The sequence below is a fragment of the Dendropsophus ebraccatus genome, chromosome 8 (genome assembly GCF_027789765.1).
Source record: "Dendropsophus ebraccatus isolate aDenEbr1 chromosome 8, aDenEbr1.pat, whole genome shotgun sequence".
In the NCBI taxonomy this organism is placed as follows: Eukaryota; Metazoa; Chordata; class Amphibia; order Anura; family Hylidae; genus Dendropsophus; species Dendropsophus ebraccatus.
In genome coordinates this window covers 1460736-1475857 of record NC_091461.1, presented here as the reverse complement: position 1 = coordinate 1475857, position 15122 = coordinate 1460736, and the positions used below count along the sequence as shown (strand labels likewise).

The window sequence follows — 15122 nt, the reverse complement described above, 5'->3', positions numbered from 1 at the left end:
ATTTGGGGGCATGTATTGGGCATACTGCTTATATGGGGGTACAGAGGGGGCCTGACTACTATTTGGGAGCATGTATTGGGCGTACTGCTTATATGGGGGTACAGAGGGGGCCTGACTACTATTTGGAGGCATGTATTGGGCATACTGCTTATATGGGGGTACAGAGGGGGCCTGACGACTATGTGGAGGCATGTATTGGGCATACTGCTTATATGGGGGCCTGACTACTATTTGGGGGCATGTATTGGGCATACTGCTTATATGGGAACACAGAGGGGGGCTGACTACTATTTGGAGGCATGTATTGGGCATACTGCTTATATGGGGGCACAGAGGGGGCCTGACGACTATGTGGAGGCATGTATTGGGCATACTGCTTATATGGGGGCACAGAGCTCCCTGACTACTATTTGGGGGCATGTATTGGGCATACTGCTTATATAGGGGCACAGAGCTGCCTGATTACTATTTGGAGGCATGTATTGGGCATACTGCTTATATAGGGGCACAGAGGGGGCCTGACTAGTATTTGGGGGCATGTATTGGGCATACCGCTTATATGGGAACACAGAGAGGGGCTGACTACTATTTGGAGGCATGTATTGGGCATACTGCTTATATGGGGGCACAGAGGGGGCCTGACGACTAGGTGGAGGCATGTATTGGGCATACTGCTTATATGGGGGCACAGAGCTCCCTGACTACTATTTGGGGGCATGTATTGGGCATACTGCTTATATGGGGACACAGAGCTCCCTGACTACTATTTGGAGGCATGTATTGGGCATACTGCTTATATGGGGGCCTGACTACTATTTGGGGGCATGTATTGGGCATACTGCTTATATGGGGGCACAGAGGGGGCCTGACGACTAGGTGGAGGCATGTATTGGGCATACTGCTTATATGGGGGCACAGAGCTCCCTGACTACTATTTGGAGGCATGTATTGGGCATACTGCTTATATAGGGGCACAGAGGGGGCCTGACTAGTATTTGGGGGCATGTATTGGGCATACCGCTTATATGGGAACACAGAGGGGGGCTGACTACTATTTGGAGGCATGTATTGGGCATACTGCTTATATGGGGGCACAGAGGGGGCCTGACGACTAGGTGGAGGCATGTATTGGGCATACTGCTTATATGGGGGCACAGAGCTCCCTGACTACTATTTGGGGGCATGTATTGGGCATACTGCTTATATGGGGACACAGAGCTCCCTGACTACTATTTGGAGGCATGTAATGGGCATACTGCTTATATGGGGGCCTGACTACTATTTGGGGGCATGTATTGGGCATACTGCTTATATGGGGGCCTGACTACTATTTGGGGGCATGTATTGGGCATACTGCTTATATGGGGGCACAGAGGGGGCCTGACTACTATTTGGGGGCATGTATTGGGCATACTGCTTATATGGGGGCACAGAGCTCCCTGACTACTATTTGGAGGCATGTATTGGGCATACTGCTTATATGGGGGCCTGACTACTATTTGGGGGCATGTATTGGGCATACTGCTTATATGGGGGCACAGAGGGGGCCTGACTACTATTTGGGGGCATGTATTGGGCATACTGCTTATATGGGGGCACAGAGCTCCCTGACTACTATTTGGAGGCATGTATTGGGCATACTGCTTATATTTGGGTACAGAGCTGCCTGACTACTATTTGGGGGCATGTATTGGGCATACTGCTTATATGGGGGCACAGAGCTCCCTGACTACTATTTGGAGGCATGTATTGGGCATACTGCTTATATGGGGGCCTGACTTCTATTTGGGGGCATGTATTGGGCATACTGCTTATATGGGGGCACAGAGGGGGCCTGACGACTAGGTGGAGGCATGTATTGGGCATACTGCTTATATGGGGACACAGAGCTCCCTGACTACTATTTGGAGGCATGTATTGGGCATTTGGGGTTTGTGTGTGGTATATAGTTTAGGAAATGGGGAAAAATAAAGAAAAAACCTTGGAAATCCAATTAAACTAAATGTCTCTATAGAGTTCTATACATTAGGCTCCTGGTCCTCCACACTAGAGCGGCCATGTATAGAAGCTTCTGGAATCCTTACATAGAGAGCTCCGCCCTCATTTCTTCCTGGGGATTAGCGTGGTGTCTCACCACGGGTGTTGCTATTCTTCACACCCCTCGTAAAAGTCTGTACTTTTTTTGTGGTCTTGTCACAGCTATAGTGTTACCAGAGATGACCACTCGATGTCGCTGTATCATATAACTAAGGTCTAGAAGCTACACAGCTGAAGAGTCCTAAAGGGCTATTGTTTGTGTAAGTCCCAGATTCTGTTAACCAGTAGGATTTCTCCTTTTTTCTCTCCTATCCTCTCTTTTCTATCCCTTTTCTCTATTGCACTCTTTCCACCCAACCACAGCGCAGCTTACAAGCTGGTTAGGAAGGAGTCTTAGCTGAGCTTTAGTGGAGAAAGGACGCAGCTTAGATAGCTCTCCACCCTGGTTCTACCTGGGCCCTAGCCCCCTGCCAGGTCCCCTCTATAAATCTACGCAGAGCAGAGCTCCCAAACAACCTTTTTTATTGAAGCACCACACAAGCTGTGTGATGCACTGGTGAGCCCTTCAAGAGAGGACTAGCCAACATATAACCTCAACCCACGCTGAGGACTAGGAGAAACTACAGTGCAGGACAGTATCCATAAAAGAAACTAGAAACTGATCCGGGTGGAGCAAAGTTACGTAAAGTCTATGAACTCCATCTCGCAGCATGGATGTACTTAGGAAATCCTAACCATTTTGCTCAACCCAGCTAACAGGGTCTGGGTCCTGTGTCACCCATTAGTACGGTTCTGCCAAAGCTAGTGGGCATCAGGTGCTGTGAAGACTATAGGAAAGTCAATGCACAGGCACTGGTTATTTCTTCTTCTTCCACAAGTTTTCTTCTACAAGTATTCTTCTCTACACTCCAACCTCTCTCACGGCACCCTCCTGCCTACTTCCTCAGTACAACTTTATCAACTCTACTACATCCTTCTCCGCAGTTATCACGCAGATCTGGTGGTTCTATGTCCGAGTATTTATTGGAACTGTATTAAGTGTATCTCAAGATCCGTTGTATTACCTACTGCACATTAACAACTAGTAACCAAGTCAACGTTATCACCCAAGTCTGTGACTATTCACCACCACCTGCACAGCACATACAGCGCAACCTTGGGACATCTCCCCTTTCTGTGGGTGGGGGGTCCTACCACTATCCGGGAGGGTCATTACACCGCTCTGACCACCTGTGACTACACTATCCCAAGGGACCCAGCAGCAACCCGACAGGACACCGACCACAGGGAAGAAGGGTACAACAGGCCTAGAACCGCCGAAGAACGGCGGAATTGTTCACCGCAGAATGCCACCTGCGGCGAGAGAAGCAGCGCGCGAGCCTCCCATAGAGCGTCATTATGACACGGAGGCTGGCGGCATTCCGCAGTGGACAATTCCACCGTTCTTGCTCTGTGTGAACGGGGCCATCGCACCTGTGTCACGTAACAAAACCTTAAGGTCCGGCTGTATCTCGGCCATCCACCACAAGTAGTGGCGTCACACTTCCATCTAGCAAGTGACCGGCCGTCCCACCACTATAACATCACCCGGGGGTCACCACATTATATACTATATAGAGCTGATAATTTATAGCGCCAGGTAAGAAGTCTGACAGTATACAGGACTGTGCGCAATTGTTCAGGACACTCGGTGATGCTGCCAAGGACAATGGAGGAAAGTGAATGATTGACTCCTGTTATTGTGAGTTGGGAGGGTGCAAGGGAAAGTGTGTACAAGGGGCAAGTGTAGACACAGTCCTGTAACCCGACCCCTCAGATCCGCCCACTGCTATTCGAAGCCAGAAATTCCATGGCTGTGGCCGGCAGCTCTCTGGTCCTGTGCCGACGATCACATTGCACATGTCATAAAGGTCATCAGAGGAAAGGTACGAAGCAGGGCCGAGGCTGAGCGATGTGCTGCCGGCCCGTGCTGGCTGCTACTGGGGGCTGAGCGATGTGCTGCCGGCCCGTGCTGGCTGATACTGGGGGCTGAGCGATGTGCTGCCGGCCCGTGCTGGCTGCTACTGGGGGCTGAGCGATGTGCTGCCGGCCCGTGCTGGCTGCTACTGGGGGCTGAGCGATGTGCTGCCGGCCCGTGCTGGCTGCTACTGGGGGCTGAGCGATGTGCTGCAGGCCCGTGCTGGCTGCTACTGGGGGCTGAGCGATGTGCTGCCGGCCCATGCTGGCTGCTACTGGGGGCTGAGCGGTGTGCTGCCGGCCCATGCTGGCTGCTACTGGGGGCTGAGCGATGTGCTGCCGGCCCATGCTGGCTGCTACTGGGGGCTGAGCGGTGTGCTGCAGGCCCGTGCTGGCTGATATTGGGGGCTGAGCGATGTGCTGCCGGCCCATGCTGGCTGTTACTGGGGGCTGAGCGATGTGCTGCAGGCCCGTGCTGGCTGTTACTGGGGGCTGAGCGATGTGCTGCAGGCCCGTGCTGGCTGATACTGGGGGCTGAGCGATGTGCTGCCGGCCCATGCTGGCTGCTACTGGGGGCTGAGCGGTGTGCTGCAGGCCCGTGCTGGCTGATATTGGGGGCTGAGCGATGTGCTGCCGGCCCATGCTGGCTGTTACTGGGGGCTGAGCGATGTGCTGCAGGCCCGTGCTGGCTGTTACTGGGGGCGGGGGGGCTGAGCGATGTGCTGCCGGCCCGTGCTGGCTGTTACTAGGGGCTGAGCGGTGTGCTGCCGGCCCGTGCTGGCTGTTACAAGGGGCGGGGAGGCTGAGTGATGTGCTGTGGGCCCTGTGCTGGCTGCTACTGGGGGCTGAGCGATGTGCTGTGGGCCCTGTGCTGGCTGCTACTGGGGGCTGAGCGGTGTGCTGCAGGCCCGTGCTGGCTGCTACTGGGGGCTGAGCGGTGTGCTGCAGACCCGTGCTGGCTGCTACTGGGGGCTGAGCGATGTGCTGCCGGCCCATGCTGGCTGCTACTGGGGGCGGGGGGGCTGAGCGATGTGCTGCCGGCCCGTGCTGGCTGTTACTGGGGGCTGAGCAGTGTGCTGCAGGCCCGTGCTGGCTGCTACTGGGGGCTGAGCGGTGTGCTGCAGGCCCGTGCTGGCTGATATTGGGGGCTGAGCGATGTGCTGCCGGCCCATGCTGGCTGTTACTGGGGGCGGGGGGGCTGAGCGATGTGCTGCCGGCCCGTGCTGGCTGTTACTAGGGGCTGAGCGGTGTGCTGCCGGCCCGTGCTGGCTGTTACTAGGGGCGGGGAGGCTGAGTGATGTGCTGTGGGCCCTGTGCTGGCTGTTACTGGGGGCGGAGGCTGAGCGATGTGCTGTGGGCCCTGTGCTGGCTGTTACTGGGGGCTGGGGATGAGCGATGTGCTGTGGGCCCTGTGCTGGCTGTTACTAGGGGCGGAGGCTGAGCGATGTGCTGTGGGCCCTGCGCTGGCTGTTACTGGGGGCTGGGGATGAGCGATGTGCTGTGGGCCCTGTGCTGGCTGTTACTGGGGGCTGGGGATGAGCGATGTGCTGTGGGCCCTGTGCTGGCTGTTACTGGGGGCTGGGGATGAGCGATGTGCTGTGGGCCCTGTGCTGGCTGTTACTGGGGGCTGGGGATGAGCGATGTGCTGTGGGCCCTGTGCTGGCTGTTACTGGGGGCTGGGGATGAGCGATGTGCTGCCGGCCCGTGCTGGCTGATACTGGGGGCTGAGCGATGTGCTGCTGGCCCGTGCTGGCTGTTACTGGGGGCTGAGCGATGTGCTGCCGGCCCGTGCTGGCTGTTACTGGGGGCTGAGCGATGTGCTGCTGGCCCGTGCTGGCTGATACTGGGGGCTGAGCGATGTGCTGTGGGCCCTGTGCTGGCTGTTACTGGGGGCGGAGGCTGAGTGATGTGCTGTGGGCCCTGTGCTGGCTGTTACTGGGGGCGGGGGGGCTGAGCGATGTGCTGCCGGCCTGTGCTGGCTGTTACTGGGGGCTGAGCGATGTGCTGTGGGCCCTGTGCTGGCTGTTACTGGGGGCGGGGGGGCTGAGCGATGTGCTGCCGGCCCGTGCTGGCTGTTACTAGGGGCGGAGGCTGAGCGATGTGCTGCCGGCCCGTGCTGGCTGTTACTGGGGGCTGAGCGATGTGCTGCAGGCCCGTGCTAGCTGTTACTGGGGGCGGAGGCTGAGCGATGTGCTGCAGGCCCGTGCTGGCTGTTACTGGGGGTGGGGGATGAGCGATGTGCTGCGGGCCCCGTGCTGGCTGTTACTGGGGGTAATAATAATAATTTGGAGTACATTTAGATATGGTCTGGGTCTGAATTATTGCTGGCATCTTGTTGAGGGTCCATGTGTAGTTAAGGGGATCCGTGTGTAGTTAGGCAGTTTCGTGTTTAATAAGGGGGGGTCTGTGTGTAGTTAGGCAGGTCCGTGTGTAGTTAGGGGGGTCCGTGTGTAGTTAGGGGGGTCCGTGTGTAGTTAGGCAGGTCCATTTGTAGTTAGGCGGGTCCGTGTGTAGTTAGGCAGGTCCATTTGTAGTTAGGCGGGTCCGTGTGTAGTTAGGCAGGTCCGTTTGTAGTTAGGGGGGTCCTCTGAGGTAATATGGGATGACATTACTTACATCACGGGGCTTGGGACATGACTGGGCCTTCCATGTTATTGTATATAGTAACGGTACTGGAGCCGGGCGGCTATGGGACATTCCGACCATCATCAGCCCAGGAGAATTATAACTGGGGTGATTGGACGGCCATGTAATAGACTTCTTCCCACTTCTTCCCACAGACTTACAGGCGGAGCGCCTCCTCATGGTGGAGATTGTGTAACTAGTAACATCCAGAAGTGTCCGGGGCACAATGCTCCTCCCAGCTGACCACCCTGAGGAACCTGCTGAGACATGGCTTCCCACAATCACTGAAGGTACGAATGATACGGTGCGGATTACTGATCCAGATTACACTGATCCGCGCCACTGAACCCTCCTGTTTTTGGCAGGTACACGGTGCCATCCATCATGTGATCTGTAAAAACCCCTTCAGACTTCAAGTCCTGGTGGATCGGTGGCCAGACTTCACTTCTGTGATATGTCGCCCCCCTCTGGAGGTGAGTGGTCACAGGAATGGCCCATCATATTCATTCCTTCCTCTCGTCCTGGATTCAGTGGGACAGTCCCAGATCCCAGGCCTCTTTCCTGATCAGAATTATTATTACTCCTCATATAACTGGAGAAGCTTTAGGTTACGTGATTGCTTCTCGGTAATAATATAATCCCACCTACATTTATTCTTCTATAGGAAATGACCGATGACCTGGACCCTTACACCAACACGTTTCTGCTCTTCAGTAATGATCCTCAGAGCCTCAGATGCTGGAGGATCCCATCACTGTGAACTGGAAGCAGAAGCTGCAGATACAAGGTAGGAATAATGGATGCCAGGAGAGGACTACAGGGCCAGATGATCTGCTAGAAGATCCACCAGGCCTGGCCCTGACACAGTGGTGAACCCCAGGGGTGGAGCAGGAGACACAGTGGTGAACCCCAGGGGTGGAGAGGAAGGCACGATGGTGAACCCCAGGGGTGGAGCAGGAGACATGGTGGTGAACCCCAGGGGTGGAGAGGAAGGCACAATGGTGAACCCCAGGGGTGGAGCAGAAGGCACGATGGTGAACCCCAGGGGTGGAGCAGGAGACACGGTGGTGAACCCCAGGGGTGGAGAGGAAGGCACGATGGTGAACCCCAGGGGTGGAGCAGGAGACACTGTGGTGAACCCCAGAGGTGGAGCAGGAGACACGATGGTGAACCCCAGGGGTGGAGAGGAAGGCACGATGGTGAACCCCAGGGGTGGAGAGGAAGGCACGATGGTGAACCCCAGGGGTGGAGCAGGAGACACGGTGGTGAACCCCAGGGGTGGAGAGGAAGGCACGATGGTGAACCCCAGGGGTGGAACAGAAGGCATGGTGGTGAACCTCAGGGGTGGAGCAGGAGACACGGTGGTGAACCTCAGGGGTGGAGCAGGAGACACGGTGGTGAACCCCAGGGGTGGAGAGGAAGGCACGATGGTGAACCCCAGGGGTGGAGCAGGAGACACTGTGGTGAACCCCAGGGGTGGAGAGGAAGGCACGATGGTGAACCCCAGGGGTGGAGCAGGAGACACGGTGGTGAACCCCAGGGGTGGAGAGGAAGGCACGATGGTGAACCCCAGGGGTGGAACAGAAGGCATGGTGGTGAACCTCAGGGGTGGAGCAGGAGACACGGTGGTGAACCCCAGGGGTGGAGAGGAAGGCACGATGGTGAACCCCAGGGGTGGAGCAGGAGACACTGTGGTGAACCCCAGGGGTGGAGAGGAAGGCACGATGGTGAACCCCAGGGGTGAAACAGAAGGCATGGTGGTGAACCCCACGGGTGGAGCAGAAGACACGGTGGTGAACCCCACGGATGGAGCAGAAGACACAGTGGTGAACCCCACGGGTGGAGCAGAAAACACGGTGGTGAACCCCACAGGTGGAGCAGAAGACACGGTGGTGAACCCCATGGGTGGAGCAGAAGATAATTTTATCTGAAGCCAATCACCAGTCACCAGAATTGTGCATCTCCGTTATTAGGTTTTTAGCCTGAGTTATGGTGTTTGGGCTGGAGTCGTACGTCTGAGTTATGGGGTTTGGTCTGGAGTCGTACGTCTGTTATTAGGTGTATAGTCTGAGTTATGGGGTTTGGTCTGGAGTCATACGTCTCTGTTATTAGGGGTATAGCCTGAGTTATGGTGTTTGGGCTGGAGTCGTACGTCTGAGTTATGGGGTTTGGTCTGGAGTCGTACGTCTGTTATTAGGTGTATAGTCTGAGTTATGGGGTTTGGTCTGGAGTCATACGTCTCTGTTATTAGGGGTATAGTCTGAGTTATGGGGTTTGGTCTGGAGTCGTACGTCTCTGTTATTAGGTGTATAGTCTGAGTTATGGGGTTTGGTCTGGAGTCGTACGTCTGTTATTAGGTGTTTAGTCTGAGTTATGGGGTTTGGTCTGGAGTCATACGTCTGTTATTAGGTGTATAGTCTGAGTTATGGGGTTTGGTCTGGAGTCATACGTCTCTGTTATTAGGTGTTTAGTCTGAGTTATGGGGTTTGGTCTGGAGTCATACGTCTCTGTTATTAGGTGTTTAGTCTGAGTTATGGGGTTTGGTCTGGAGTCGTACGTCTGAGTTATGGGGTTTGGTCTGGAGTCATACGTCTCTGTTATTAGGTGTTTAGTCTGAGTTATGGGGTTTGGTCTGGAGTCGTATGTCTGTTATTAGGTGTTTAGTCTGAGTTATGGGGTTTGGTCTGGAGTCGTACGTCTCTGTTATTAGGTGTATAGTCTGAGTTATGGGGTTTGATCTGGAGTCGTACGTCTGTTATTAGGTGTTTAGTCTGAGTTATGGGGTTTGGTCTGGAGTCGTACGTCTCTGTTATTAGGTGTATAGTCTGAGTTATGGGGTTTGGTTTAGAGTCATACGTCTCTGTTATTAGGTGTTTAGTCTGAGTTATGGGGTTTGGTCTGGAGTCGTATGTCTGAGTTATGGGGTTTGGTCTGGAGTCATACGTCTCTGTTATTAGGTGTTTAGTCTGAGTTATGGGGTTTGATCTGGAGTCGTACGTCTGTTATTAGGTGTTTAGTCTGAGTTATGGGGTTTGGTCTGGAGTCGTACGTCTCTGTTATTAGGTGTATAGTCTGAGTTATGGGGTTTGGTTTAGAGTCATACGTCTCTGTTATTAGGTGTTTAGTCTGAGTTATGGGGTTTGGTCTGGAGTCATACGTCTCTGTTATTAGGTGTTTAGTCTGAGTTATGGGGTTTGGTCTGGAGTCATACGTCTCTGTTATTAGGTGTTTAGTCTGAGTTATGGGGTTTGGTCTGGAGTCGTACGTCTCTGTTATTAGGTGTATAGTCTGAGTTATGGGGTTTGGTTTAGAGTCATACGTCTCTGTTATTAGGTGTTTAGTCTGAGTTATGGGGTTTGGTCTGGAGTCGTACGTCTGTTATTAGGTGTTTGGTCTGAGTTATGGGGTTTGGTCTGGAGTCGTACGTCTCTGTTATTAGGTGTTTAGTCTGAGTTATGGGGTTTGGTCTGGAGTCATACGTCTCTGTTATTAGGTGTATAGTCTGAGTTATGGGGTTTGGTCTGGAGTCGTACGTCTGTTATTAGGTGTATAGTCTGAGTTATGGGGTTTGGTCTGGAGTCGTACGTCTCTGTTATTAGGTGTTTAGTCTGAGTTATGGGGTTTGGTCTGGAGTCGTACGTCTCTGTTATTAGGTGTTTAGTCTGAGTTATGGGGTTTGGTCTGGAGTCATACGTCTGTTATTAGGTGTATAGTCTGAGTTATGGGGTTTGGTCTGGAGTCGTACGTCTCTGTTATTAGGTGTATAGCCTGAGTTATGGGGTTTGGTCTGGAGTCGTACGTCTGTTATTAGGTGTTTGGTCTGAGTTATGGGGTTTGGTCTGGAGTCGTACGTCTGTTATTAGGTGTATAGTCTGAGTTATGGGGTTTGGTCTGGAGTCGTACGTCTGTTATTAGGTGTATAGTCTGAGTTATGGGGTTTGGTCTGGAGTCGTACGTCTCTGTTATTAGGTGTTTAGTCTGAGTTATGGGGTTTGGTCTGGAGTCGTACATCTGTTATTAGGTGTATAGTCTGAGTTATGGGGTTTGGTCTGGAGTCAGCCAAAATGTCCTTCCAAAAATTCTAAATGTCGGTAGATTTTCTTTTTATAACTTTTTTTTTAGATCCTGATGTTGCATGTTTTCCATGCAGGATGCCGGCCCCATCTGGGGAGCGTGCTCCATAAGCTCCAGGCACGGGAGTACTATGCAGGTAATGAATTATACATGAGACGTGGGATCATGAGCCATAATGAAGAGGACAACCAGGGAAGCAGGAGGGGAGTTACCGACCCTCATCTCTTCATTACTTTATCCCATCTTGACCGCAACTCTTCTTTATCTCTCTTTTTATACAAAAGCAACCTATAGGAGACAGATCTATAGTTCATCAGACATAGACAGTTCTAGGGGGCTGACCTCGGGTTCCTGGACATTCGATTGGCCATGTTTGATGTTTGCAGTCATCTCTAATGTCCCACAAAGTGGTATCGGTCTGTCACCCACCTCTTCTGTCTCTATAGGGTGTAATCCTTATATGCCCCTATGCATTTACCTATAAGAGTGCCGACCACTATGACTCCAAGGATCATTGGTTACAGTTCACCATGAAGATATAGCACCCCATAACATGCTGTCACAGTGAATGACATGGTGAGAGTGCTAACCAGTGCCCCCATAACAATGCCACATCACCCCCTTATTATTTCATGCCAGTAGGGGTCAGACACTATATTGTGCTGTTCCCCGTGTGTTCTATAACCCTCATAGTACTTTCCATGAGTTCCAGCTATAATGCTTCCCTATAGAGTAGTAGCCACAGTACCACATCATGTATCCCTATAACGGCAAACCACAGTGCCCTATGAGTACCAGCCACTATGCCTCCCATTAGTGCCCCATGAGTACCAGCCACTATGCCTCCCATTAGATCCCACCATATCTGCTAACCACAGTGCCCCATGAGTACCAGCCACTATGACTCCCATTAAGGCCCACCATATCTGCTTACTACAGTGCCCCATGGGTACAGCCATTATGCCTCCGATTAGTGCCCACCATGTCTAATAACCACAATGTCCCATGAGTACCAGCCACTATGCCTCCCATTAATGCCCACCATGTCTGCTAATCAGTTTCCCATGAGTACCAGACTCTATGCCCCCCGTTAATTCCCACCATGTCTGCTAACCACAGTGCCCCTATTGGTGCCAGCCATTATGCCTCCCATTAGAGCCCACCATGTCTACTAACCACAGTGCCCCATGAGTGCCAGCCACTATGCCTCCCATTAGTGCCCACCATATCTGCTAATCAGTGCCCCATGACTGCCAGCCACTATGCCTCCCATTAGTGCCCACCATATCTGCTAATCAGTGCCCCATGACTGCCAGCCACTATGCCTCCCATTAGTGCCCACCATATCTGCTAACCACAGTGCCCCATGAGTACCAGCATCTATGCCCCCATGTCTGCTTCCTACAGTGCCCTATGGATACAGCCATTATGCCTCCCATTAGTGCCCACCATGTCTAATAACCACAGTGCCCCATGAGTACCAGCCACTATGCCTCCCATTAGTGCCCACCATATCTGCTAACCACAGTGCCCCATGAGTACCAGCATCTATGCCCCCATGTCTGCTTCCTACAGTGCCCTATGGATACAGCCATTATGCCTCCCATTAGTGCCCACCATGTCTAATAACCACAGTGCCCCATGAGTACCAGCCACTATGCCTCCCATTAGTGCCAATCATATCTGCTAACCACAGTGCCCCATGAGTACCAGCCACTATGCCTCCCATTAGTGCCAATCATATCTGCCAACCACAGTGCCCCATGAGAAGCAGACTCTATGCCCCCCTTAGTGCCCACCATGTCTGCTAACCACAGTGCCCCTATTGGTGCCAGCCATTATGCCTCCCATTAGTGCCCACCATATCTGCTAACCACAGTGCCCCATGAGTACCAGCCTCTATGCCCCATTAGTGCCCACCATATCTGCTAACCACAGTGCCTCATGAGTACCAGCCTCTATGCCCCATTAGTGCCCACCATATCTGCTAACCAGTACCAGGCACTATACCTCCCATTAGATCCCACCATGTGTTTTAACCACAGTGCCCCATGAGTACCAGCCCCTATGCCTCCCATTAGTGCCCACCATATCTACTTACTACAGTGCCCCATGAGTACCAGCCATTATGCCTCCCATTAGTCCCCACCATATCTGCTAACCACAGTGCCCCATGAGTACCAGCCACTATGCCTCCCATTAGTGCCCACCATGACTGCTAACCACAGTGCCCCTATTGGTGCCAGCCATTATGCCTCCCATTAGAGCCCACCATGTCTGCTAATTACAGTGCCCCATGAGTACCAGCCACTATGCCTCCCATTAGTGCCCACCATGTCTGCTAATTACAGTGCCCCATGAGTACCAGCCACTATGCCTCCCATTAGTGCCCACCATGTCTGCTAATTACAGTGCCCCATGAGTACCAGCCACTATGCCTCCCATTAGTGCCCACCATGTCTGCTAATTACAGTGCCCCATGAGTACCAGCCACTATGCCTCCCATTAGTGCCCACCATATCTGCTAACCACAGTGCCCCATGAGTACCAGCATCTATGCACCCCATGTCTGCTTCCTACAGTGCCCTATGGGTACAGCCATTATGCCTCCCATTAGTCCCCACCATATCTTCTTACAACAGTGCCCCATGAGTACCAGCCACTATGCCTCCCATTAGTGCCCACCATGTCTGCTAATTACAGTGCCCCATGAGTACCAGCCACTATGCCTCCCATTAGTCCCCACCATATCTTCTTACAACATAGCCCCATGAGTACCAGCCACTATGCCTCCCATTAGTGCCCACCATGTCTGCTAATTACAGTGCCCCATGAGTACCAGCCACTATGCCTCCCATTAGTCCCCACTATATCTGCTTACTACAGTGCCCCATGAGTACCAGGCACTATACCTCCCATTAGTGCCCACCATGTCTGCTAACCACAGTGCCCCTATTGGTGCCATTCACAGTATTAATTCCCTTCCTTCTGGTGCCTATGCTGCTAAAACTCTTTGGTATGGAGAAAGTTACTAATGTAAGCAACCACCAGAGAGTGCCAACTTGTGACTGGGCTGCCATCCAATGACGGCTCTGATGCTACATCCTTCTGTATTATCATCTATACCTCTGTGGATCAGGGGGCATTGTGAGGTCCTGTACTTCTGGCAGCATAGGCAACTGCTCTATTGCTCAGAGGTAATAAATTGACTGGAGATTATCTTATGGGTGGAAGACTGGACGTGGTTCCATGCCTGGAAGAAACCTTTCTTTCCAGAACCATCTTACTTCCTCCATTTCACAGGACTAACATGTTTCTCATCTCTCCACTGATCCCGGCTGAAGTCCCTCTGGTCAGTGCCACATGGGGGTTTGGTGGTAATGAACGTAGCGAGAGATCCATCAAGCGATGCATCCAGATGTTTCCCACCAAGTGCGCCAGAGAAGAGGCCGGGCAGCCGCCCATTGCCTGGTCATTAAGTGAACAGTCTGCAGAAATCTGTATGGGCTACACCGAGGCACCGTACAGAGGCCAAGGGGTGTTCCATAATGTAACTACAAGACTGGCCGCCATATTGGCCTCGAGGAGTCCCAATTTACTGCCATATAGCGGCACCATGAGGTTCTCGCCGGTTGGCAGGTGGGAGCACTGGACCTTTCAGCCGCCCTAGTTTCTGGTTTCTTCTTCCCAGACCTGAAACATCACACAATGAATCCCCCAAACAATAGGGAGGAGCTATAGTGATGTCCTTGGTGTCCTGGGGCAGTGATAGGTCCAGACTAACAATACCTCAGAATCCGTGACGGCGAATTATTACGACACAGAAGAGACAGCACTGACACCAGATTCTGGTCATGTGATTTATTCCTTACATTATTGGACAAGATTTCAGCTTCTTGGGGTTCAACCAAGATGGAGGATTCATGACAGCAGGCGGAAGTGGAGGCAAAATGGCAATAAACATAATAAGAGGACACAACTTCTCCTTCCTGGGTACCAGGGCTGACTCTACCCCTAGGCCCAGCAGGCCCTGGGGAAGGGGAGCTTACTAAAGGCAATGTATACCTGAGCACAGTGTGTACATGGTGTATGGGGTAATGAGGGAGAGGGCTGGATGCCAGGGCGGGTCGAGGGTAAGGAACATCTAGAGTAGATTATCATATATGGCCTAGGGATTTCACCACCATGGACACTTATTCCTATCTGACTGATGAGACCCCCTGTGATCTGGAGAATGGGACCCCCAAGGACCTGTACTGTGTGGATGGAGCGGCAGTGCACAGACACAGCCAACACTTCAAACAGAAGGTTCGGGAATCCCAGAGGTCAGATCCCCCACAATCGTACCCTTAGGCCCATGTTACACGGCCCAAGCGAGGGCCATCTGCTAGATCAGTGATCGCCTACCGCGCCCGTCCACGGCTCAATTA

General features: G+C 52.8%; 1 pseudogene; it reads left to right on the top strand.

The window, feature by feature from the left end:
- The first annotated feature begins 6626 nt into the window (after positions 1 to 6626).
- The window catches only part of LOC138799004 (glycine N-acyltransferase-like), a 45170-nt pseudogene continuing 36674 nt past the window's right edge, over positions 6627 to 15122 (top strand).